At 38.6% G+C, this 8480-nt stretch overlaps 1 non-coding gene across 1 annotated transcript; it reads right to left on the bottom strand.

Moving 5' to 3' along the window:
- Nucleotides 1-1530: 1530 nt before the first annotated feature.
- LOC140602058 (U6 spliceosomal RNA) lies at nt 1531-1635 on the bottom strand. The gene has a single exon (XR_012005097.1). It is a non-coding gene; the product is annotated as a U6 spliceosomal RNA (small nuclear RNA).
- Nucleotides 1636-8480: the final 6845 nt, after the last annotated feature.

The raw sequence follows: 8480 nt of genomic DNA, 5'->3' as shown, positions 1-8480 counted from the left end.
GATAGGAATTGCATTGAATGTGCAGATTGTTCTGGGTAGCATAGACATTTCCACGATATTTATTCTTCCAATCCATGAGCATGGAATACTTTTCCATCTCTTTGTGTCTTCCTCAATTTCTTTCAGAAGTGTTCTGTGGTTTTTAGGACACAGATCCTTTACCTCTTTGGTTAGGTTTATTACTAGGTATCTTATGGCTTTTGGGTGCAATTGTAAATGGCATTGACTCCTTAATTTCTTTCTTCTGTCTCATTGTCAGGGTAGAGAAATGCAACTCATATCTGTACATTGATTTTGTATCCTGCCACATTGCTGAACTGCTGTATGAGTTCTAGCAATCTTGGGGTGGAGTTTTTGGTTTATCCATACACAGTATCAAGTCATCTGGGAAGAGTGAGAGTTTGACTTTTCTTTGCCAATTTGAATGCCTTTGATTTCTTTTTGTTGTCTGATTGCCAAGGCTAGGACCTCTAGTACTATGTTGAACAACAGTGGTGAGAGTGGGCATCCCTGTTGTGTTCCTGACCTTAGGGGGAAAGCTCTCAGTTTTTCCCCATTGAGGACGATATTCACTGTGGGCTTTTTGTAGATGGCTTTTATGATATTAAGGTATGCTCCTTCTGTCCCTACACTTTGAAGAGTTTTAATCAAGAATAGATGCTGTATTTTTTTCAAATGCTTTTTCTGAATCGATTGATAAGATCATATGGTTCTTGTCTTTTCTTTCATTAATGTGATCTATCACGTTAATTGATTTATGAATGTTGAACCACCCTTGCATCCCAGGAATAAATCCCACTTGGTCATGGTGAGTAATCCTTTTAATGTACTGTTGGATATGCATATACATATCTTAATAAGTTTTTTTAATAAGTTTTAAGGAAGACTTACACTGGTATTTCCTTCCAAGTCAACAGTGACTTGAAAATAAGTGAATGTGTTTACAGCCATAACCAGATGCCGAGCCTCAGGAACTGCAAATAAGAGGTCTTCCCATTTCATTGCTTGATCCTTGCAGCCTTCTACTTATTGAGAAAACAACCAATTTTTTTCTGCTTCCAAAAGTAATATATATTTTTGAAGACATTACTAAAAAATAAAAAGTTTCCTATATTCCATTGGCTTGAGGAAGTCATAATAGGTAATTAATTCCATTCATATCTTTTCCAACTTTAAATGTGAGAATACTTCCAGATGAGATTAGCATTTGAATCCATGGATTCAGTAAATTGTCCTTCTAATGTAGGTGGGCACCATCCAATCCACTGAGGGCATGGAAAGAACAGAAGGTAGAGGAAGGGGGATTGCCTCCTTTTTTTCTCTGCCCCACTATTGAGCTGGGACATCTCATTTCATCTTCTTCTGCCCCCAGACTAGCATTTACACCATCTTGAGCTTCCCTGGTTCCCCAGCCTTCAGCCTCAGACAGAATAACATCACAGGTTTTCCTAGGTCTCCAGCCTTCAGTGTGTGTATATATATATATATATATATATATATATATATATATATATATCCTATTTGTTCTTTTTTTTTATGGAACGTTTCATGAATTTATGTGTCATCCTTACACAGGGACCATGCTAATCTTCTCTATATGGTTCCAACTTTAGTATATATACTGCCAAAGAGAACACAATCTCCTATTTGTTCTGTTTCTCTGGAGAACCTTGACTAACACCACTAACATTTCTGTATATTTAAGTAAGACAAAACACACACACATACACAAACATATTAGAGACTGCTAGAATAAAATTCATATTCTCCTCTTCCTCCTGAGAACACATGGAGAATACATTTCTCAGCATGTTTTATAGTTGAATGTGGTCATATGACTAAGGCTAGCCAATGGAACATGAACAGAAGGGATGTGCTCTTATTAGAGGCCTGGCAGAGAGACCCTCCCATACATGCTGCTCCAAGTTCTTTTCTCCTTCTAGCTGGTTGGCATGGAGGCAACCACATGTTGAAGATGAAGGAGCTTTCTTCAGTCTAAACACTGCATGACTGCTTGGAGGAGAGTCACCCCAAGAACCTGTTCGCCTGCTCACGTTAATTGTGTGAAGAAAAATATACTTCCACTGTGTATATTTGGAGCCTGTTTGTTATACTAGCTAACATACTGCCGTGCAACTTACTTCTTTGATGTAAAAATATATCTTGAATATTTTTCCATGTTAATACATATACCATATTTTTATAAGACATACTTTATTCCTCACAATTTATCTTTTCTGAAATTGGGAGGTATCTCATATTAAGAAGTACAGTTCCCCAAAAAATTTCTGTTAAATGATTAAGGGCATCTTAGAATCAAGGAAAAATTTTACTTTTTAGGGCTTTAAAAAATATTACAAACATATTGTTGCTATTAAAATTTAAAATAGTACCACAAGATTTTGAAGGAAGGGGAAAGTCTCTATAGTAGCAGAAATGTTCAGACAGGACAACTCTTCACTTGAATTTCAGTTGAAATAGTTTTTTTTAATGAAGATGCATAATACCCACAATCAGATCCCCAATGTGAATAAGTAGGGAAAGTCTTGATTTTTAAATAGTTCAGTCCTAGGTTTAATCTTAGGAACTACTCAGGATATAACCAAGAATTGCAATGAAGCTTTATAATGGCCCATCAAGGGGAACTATCCAAACCAACCAAACTTGAAAACTATCAGAGAGCATTTCAATGAAGGATTTAAATGGCATGGCCTGAGACAGAGAACAAATCAACCAATTGGGCATACCATCTCCAAAAAGATTGAGAATCCTTATTTTTAAGGTTATATTTCATTTATATTCAAGAAGAACTACCAAATTCCTTACTTCTTATCTCCAAATTGTCCAGATTCCAAATTTCTTTAAATTACAAAGCACATTTGGTATTGTATGAGAAATTTTGGACCTAGATTTATGGGTCAGAAAACATCTCTCTCCTTAAAGGCTTTCTAAATCTGCACATAAGAAAGGCATTTTTTGCAGGACTAGCTCCATAAAACATTAAACTTGAAAAAAAAATAAGACACACAGAGGTACTTGACATATTAAAATTAATTTTCATCATCAAATTCATTTGCTGTTTTCTCTCCAAGACAATGCAGGGCTTTGTGGTCACTATACAACTTTGTTTTGCCTCTTTTGATGGTTTCTGAGGACCCTGGAATCCCTAAATTATTCTCTTTGAAATATGTTTCCTTTAGTAAAGCAGAATTTTGTTCTCACAGAAAGAATTGGTGATTCAAAAATGCCTTTTTGGGTACAGAATAAAATATTCATCAAACCTTGCTTCCCAATCTCCCAAAATCTATTTATTAAAATGTCATCAAAAGTCTTATGGTGACAAAGTTCCCAGGTGAAAGTGAAAATAACAGAAATAGCTGATTTACATGATGATTTTTATATTTCTGGTCCAGTTTTTCAACATTTCACAAATCTTATATTTGTACAGAACATGACCCCTGGAGTTTTCTTCCCTCTCAATCAGTAGTCATGTAAACACCCTCGAGTCAAAAACTGAGGAGTCTTGAGCTAGAATTCACTGAAGAAGATATATAGGATTTAGCTTACAAGATTTATAAGGTAAATTCCAGAAGCTCCCCACCCAATGGCAATCCAGACAAATGGGAAAAATAATGTAACTCCTTTGGAAGAAGATGTGGTTTGTAAATCTGGCTGAGCCAACGTCTTCAACATAAGAGAGCCAGCCAGCAACTCACTATTAATAGGCAATATTTATACCTTTGAATCATGTGGTTTCTCTGGCGATGAATAATGAAAACCATTTGATTTTTCTGTCCAAGTAATAACCAGTCTTGTTCAAGAAAACTCATTTTATTTAAAGCTTTGGGATTGTTGGGAGTTTTTCCTTGGTTAAAAAATAATAATAAACTAGCATCAAATGATTCTTACTTCTTTCTTTACTCTAAAAAGGAGAAAACTGTCTGTTCTTTCAGCATCTTCTCTGGAATTTGTATTTAGTGGAGCCTAGATCATTTGACTTGTTTTTTTTTTTTAATTTTTTTTCCTCCATGTAAGCAAACATTTTCATATAGTGTTCACTTTGTGCTACGTACTGTTCCAAGCACTTGACATGTATTAACACCACTGATTTTGACACTCATATGAGATTTCCCTGATAATTTCTTCTTTCCCTTCAAACTTAAGAAAACAGTGAGTTACTGCAGCGGATAGGACTAATATTTCAATGTAAGTCTTCTTGTCTTTTAGGATTATCCCAAACAGATAGGAATGAAGAAAAATAGAAAGTTAACCTGCAAAATATGATTTGGGGATCATTATCAATAGAGAAATAACAAACAGAAGAGTGTCCGTAAAGGTAAATATTTAACTTGGATCAAATCTATAGTTTAGGAAATCTGTATAAAGACAGGTAAACTTACAACCATATAAGTTAACAAGTCTGTATTTATTGTATCAAAAAATCAGAAATTTTGTCACAAAATACACCATAAAATGCAATGCTACTGAACATATACTAGAGTCAACAGAGTGTAGTTAATACAGTTTTCACAATGCTTACTTAAGCACTTAGAGAAAAGAGACTAGAATGCTATCATGTGATCGAATGCTATCCTTCCAGCTTGATGGAAGACCGAGGTCCTAGTTTGATCTTTCCAGTTTTCTATGTATCTTGAGTCGCATCATGGTATGTGTTACAACACTTCCCTTAATGAAGTTGAGCATTGGCCAGATGACTTCCTGAAGTCCCTGAAGTGTGAGTTCATTTCATGCATCAGTGTACCCTCCTCTCACACACTGGTCTTCAAACTGCGATTCGCAGAGCACTAGATTTACACAAAAATAAAGCCTTCCAATAAAGTAAGTTTCAGAAATGCCTCATATTTTTTTTTTTCAGAAATGCCTCATATTATGTGGCCCTCCTGGCGATCCCCACTATACCAAAGACTCTGAGGAACCTTGCATGAAGAATTTAACCCAATCTTAGTGTTCTGGGAACATAACTAGAACCACTGGTTTACCTAGTGATCTCTGGACAATCTGCTTCAATGGAGTTAGACCTGCGTTTGGGGGTTTCTTTGGTAGTGGTATTCTCCTTTGGTTCTTAGGTATAGAAGTTTGAGCTAATCATCTTTCTCAGTTAATGATTTGTGATATAGCGTTTTATAATAAGAAATATATATTTGGTCTTTGTCCCCTCCCTTGGCACAGGGCTAAAACCCTTGGAAATTCCCAAATGATAAGCATCCTTTGTTATTCAAAATAAGCCCTTTCAACCACACCAGAGTTTATGTTAATAGGGTGACTTTTCCCTAAAGAAGGGGGCTGGTTGGTAGGAAGACCAACCACATGATTAGGGGATGGGTACTTTCAGCTCTGACCCCCAACCTCCAGGGAAGGAACAGGGATTAGAGGTCAAGTTAACCCCTAATGTCAATGATTTGACCAATCACGCCTCTGTAATGAAGTATCCATAAAAACCCAAAAGGACTGAGTTCAGAGAGCTTCCCAGTTGGTGAACATGTGGAGGTGCTGGGAGAGTGGGGTCCAGAGAGGGCATGAAAGCACCCCTTCCCTCATACCTTGCCTTAGGCATCCCTTCCATCTGACTGTTCCTGACTTACATCTTTTAGTAATAAATTGGTAATCTAGAGAGTAACATGTTTTCCTGAGTTTTATGAGCTGCTCTAGTAAATTAATGGAAACCGAGGGGGGAATTGTGGGAACTTCCCATTCACAGCAAGTCAGTCAGAAGCATAAACGACAACAGAGACTTGCAATTGTTGTCTGAAGTGGGGGAGTGGGCAAGGGACAGTCTTGGAGGACTGAGCGCTAACCTGTAGGATCCGGCGCTATTTCCAGGTTGATGGTGTCAGAACTGAGATGAATTATAGGATACTCACCTGGCATCTGGAGAACCTGAGAATTGCTTGATGTGGAAAAAACACAAATTTAGAATGAAGTATTTTTTTTAAGATTTTATTTATTTATTCATGAGAGACACACACAGAGAGAGGCAGAGACATAGGCAGAGGGAGGAGCAGGCTTCATGCAGGGAGCCCAATGTGGGACTCGATCCCAGGACCCCAGGATCATGCCCTGAGACAAAGGCAGACGCTCAACTGCTGAGCCACCCAGGCATCCCTAGAATGAGGTATTGAGGTAATGTGATGGTTCAGGAGATGCAAGATGTTTTTCTTTACATGACCCATTTTCACAACGGTCAGAGCAAGATCCCTCTCTATTTGTTTTATTCATCTTGTTTTAAAATTTACCTGAGGTTTATTTTAATCAGATATGGTCAGATACACAGACATGGAACTATCATGAAGGAAAGCTTTGTACTCATAGTTCCTTCAAAACGGGAGGTACGCCATGCTGCACAGGGCCACACAGAAAGCACCAGAGTTGGCCAGGACGCAGAGGAAGCAGGGGACAACCTGAACAAGAGCCTTCATTGTGGTTTTCATGGGAAAGCAAGGCAAGGTTAGTAAGCAGGCTTAGGACTGACTAGTTTGAAGAACTGCTGTGGGCTGTGGGGAATAGGGAAAGTCCCTTGTTGTCTGGGACCTAGCCCTTGTGTGATTAGGGCAAGTGGATGGTAGCCCTGAATGGAAGAATGCTGTAAGAGCCAGTAAAAGGAGATGATCTGGAGTGTGGGTTCTGGATTGGTTGATTTGCATAGGAAAGGTAAACTTACTGGTGAGTTGTTTGCTCTCTCAAGCAATTAGCTCATCCTGGGGTCACAGCAAGGCCCCAATGTCAAAACATCAGAATAAAAAGAAATGCAGGACGCCTGGCTGGCTCAGTGGTTGAGCATCTGCCTTAGGTTTAGGGCGTGATCCTGGGATCCAGTCCCACATCAGGCTCCCTGTATGGAGCCTACCTTTATCTCTACCTGTGTCTCTGTCTCTCTCTGTGTGTGTCTCTCATGAATAAATAAATAAAATCTTAAAAAAAAAAGAAAAAAGATACGTTTATTACAATCTCTGATTTCTGTTCTCACTACCTCCTCCCCAAAACAAATCAATTCTACAGTATTTGGTATATTCCTCAGAAATATAAATATGCTTCTAAATGATGAAGTGAGGTTCATGTATATTATTTTAAGTTGCATAGATAGCATTGTGCAAGAAGCTCATTCTCTCTTTTTTTATTTTCATCAACCCTATGTTTTGAAGTTGCTATTAATCATCTCATTTTAGCATGTAGCATCTAGTGGCAGTATAGTATTTCTTGGGCTGCACTTGACTTATCCATGCCCTTAATGGAGGATTCTTGGTTGCTTCCAACTCCTCACCAGGAACAATGCTTCAATGTTTCCTTACATGAGAATTTCTCTGGAAAGCAGCTACCATGTTGAAGGGCACATGAACACTTAATTTCACCAAGTACTGTAAGTTTGCTCTCCAGAATGATTGTGCCAGTTTATTATACCAAAGCCACAGAGCCTGGGGTCCTCATTTCCCCACATGCACTGACATGGCTAAGTCACATATCATTGTAGAACATCTGTGTGGTTTCAGCTTTAAGTTTTTGCACCAAGCACACACAGGCAAGTATAGCTGCTCTGCATTTGGTTCTCTTAGACTGTTTCAAATTACCCTTGGTGCCAAAAGACTAGATTGCAAAAGCACCAACTTAACTTCTATGGCTTCGCCGCAGCCTCAAGAGGCTCTATGTGGTCCCAAGTTGGCTCTGATGTGTTGACATTAATCCCCAGTATGGCTTGGAGATTCAGAGACCCAAACTGTGGGTCTCATTGTAGAGTGACAGAGTTTCTTAGTGAAAGAATCAAGAGAAATAAGCAACCTTATTTTAAAGACAATATGGCATCTTCTTGCATTAGATAGAAAAATAGTTCAACGATGGGATGCCTCAGTGGCTCAGTGGCTGAGCATCTGCCTTTGGCTCAGGGCGTGATCCCAGTTGGGGATCGAGTCCCACATCCCGCTCCCTGTTAAGGAGCCTGCTTCTCCCTCTGCCTATGTCTCTGCCTCTCTGTGTGTCTCTCATGAATAAATAAATAAAATCTTAAAAAAAATAGTTCAATGAAATTATTATAAAATCAAATAAGAAGGTAATATAAAAGTAGTGTGTATGAAATCTTCTGACTTTAAGGATCAGGTTTTTCTGAAGAAATCAAGGAAGAAGTAGAGCGGTTCGAAAAACATGCCTCATTCTTACACTCAGGACACGAATGGAGGAAGAAAGAAAACAAAAATAAAGGCCAATTAAACTATAGAAAGAGACAAATTTCCTTTGAAGGAAAGTTGAGACCTCAGGAGATCGGATGGGTTAACATATAATGAAGATGATGGAAATGGGGAGAAATGTTTTACATGTTACTAGATCAGAAAGAGTGACTTGCACCCGGTGAGATCTAACATAAGAAGTGAGGTAAGACTGTCTTGGGGAAGAAGCGGCCCCCCAGTACCCGAACGACAAGGCACGAAAGACCGAGCCCAGCCGATCCTCGGGGGCTCCTAGCAACGGGCCGG

The sequence above is a fragment of the Canis lupus genome, chromosome 12 (genome assembly GCF_048164855.1).
Source record: "Canis lupus baileyi chromosome 12, mCanLup2.hap1, whole genome shotgun sequence".
NCBI classification, from domain to species: Eukaryota; Metazoa; Chordata; class Mammalia; order Carnivora; family Canidae; genus Canis; species Canis lupus.
This window is presented reverse-complemented; position numbering and strand designations above follow the sequence as displayed.